Here is a 1,784-nt window from a genome sequence, read left to right as displayed (position 1 = left end):
GCTCTTGCCTTTCTTCTCCTCCTTCCTCCATGTCTTTGAACCTGAGGTCTGGTACAGCTATAGGCAATGGGCAGAAATATGAGGTTCAGGAGAGTAAGTTTGGAGGAAGAATTAAAATCATACTTCTCACTCCTAGATGAGTTTTCCTGCTACTGAAGTCTTGTACAGCAAGATGCCTGTTTCTCCCAGGTTTAGAAGAAGGGAGTGAACCTTCCTCTAACACTTGCTAGATACTAAATACCTGTGCATGTTTGACATCTTAATCTTGGGTGTATTCCTCTTCAGAGAATGAACACTTGAATGTTTTAAGCCTTAGGAAAAAACTTAAAAGTAAGTTTTTTAAGTATCTGGACCAGCCAAATGACATGATTTGCACAAAATCTCATAGTATCTGTGTTAGAATACAAGAACTAAACCTTGCATTTCTCTAGGACTTCCCCTCTGGCTGATAGCAGATGTGTCTGTCGCTTCATGGAAGGCCAGAAGTAGTGCATGTCTACTGGTAAGCAAAAGCAAAAAGGGTGAGAAGACAGTTGTGCTGATGCCTGTCTCCTCACCTATAGCACAGCTAGGGCTTCAACTGCCTTCTTCTTACGACTGAAAGTGGGACAGCTGCTGTTTTAACAAATAATTTGCAGAGGTAAGGAAAGAATAGATAACCAACCCTTTGGCTTCAGCCACTGGTTGCTGTTTCTGAGAATCCAGTAGCTCCTGTATAAAGGATTTAAAATCACAGAAAGGCATTTCCTGTGTGCCTTTGCATTCAGTTCAGAAAATTCATCATAATAACTTCTAATCACAGCATTTCCCGGTTGCAGGATTACAACCTACTCCTATTCAAGGGAGTGAAAAAATACCACGTTTATGGTTCGTTTCACCAGGAAAGCTGCACACGCAGGGAAAGGCATGGGGCATGTGATTGCTTTCTGGAACAGTAGAGCTATTAGCTGTGTGGCAAAGGCCTAGAACTGGAAAGATTGCGTTCATTGTGTTGGGGAAATTATTTGATTGACTGCTGGAGATTGCCATATGTGTGAAACATTTGTGTGGTTTCCTTTCAGTGATTACAGCTATTTCATTACATAAAAAGGAAAGCTACGTTTACAGTCTGAGTGTCCCCCTCTGTAGCCAGTTTTTCTCAAAGCATCACCTGTCATACTCCCTGTGCTAAGGACAATCACCTACATCTGAGATCTAATGGAATGTATTCATCTCTAATCTAGACCTACTAATCTGAGAAAGCAAATTCAAACCTTGATTAAGCTTTCATTGTTTTTGATTGTTGATTAAATATTGCATTGATATTACAAGTTGAGATTGAGTTATGCCTACTGCGGAACTCATGAATAGAAAGCGGAAGGTCAGTGAGCCTGAACTCAGTAATTTTGTTACTTATGCTCTCTTAGCAGTGATCCTTTCAGGCTATTCACATATCCACACTATCTGTGGCTTGCTCTCTGCAGACAGACAATTCCCTGCCAGGCAGATCCCTCCAGCCATGCAGCCCAGATCTCTCAGCAGAAGGGCTAAAAGTAGACATAAGGCAATAAAGAGAGCAGAATCCAGTAGGTCAAACCTTGTCCTTCTGGAAAAGCTCAGGAGAGAGAATGTGTGTGGTCAGCACAGCAGTGGGGGCTACAGTCCATCTGCCTGCCATTTTTCTGTCTTTTCTGCCATGTGGGACTGCAGGAAGTGTCTTGTTTTCGTCAAAGACAAATAGGAATAAAAGCAATGAAAGAAAGAAAAAGAAAGGAAGAAAGGAAGAAAAAGAAAGGAAGAAAGAA

This window comes from Meleagris gallopavo, chromosome 1, assembly GCF_000146605.3.
Source record: "Meleagris gallopavo isolate NT-WF06-2002-E0010 breed Aviagen turkey brand Nicholas breeding stock chromosome 1, Turkey_5.1, whole genome shotgun sequence".
NCBI lineage: Eukaryota > Metazoa > Chordata > Aves > Galliformes > Phasianidae > Meleagris > Meleagris gallopavo.
The sequence above is the reverse complement of the archived record's forward strand: the minus strand, read 5'-3'. Positions refer to the sequence as shown.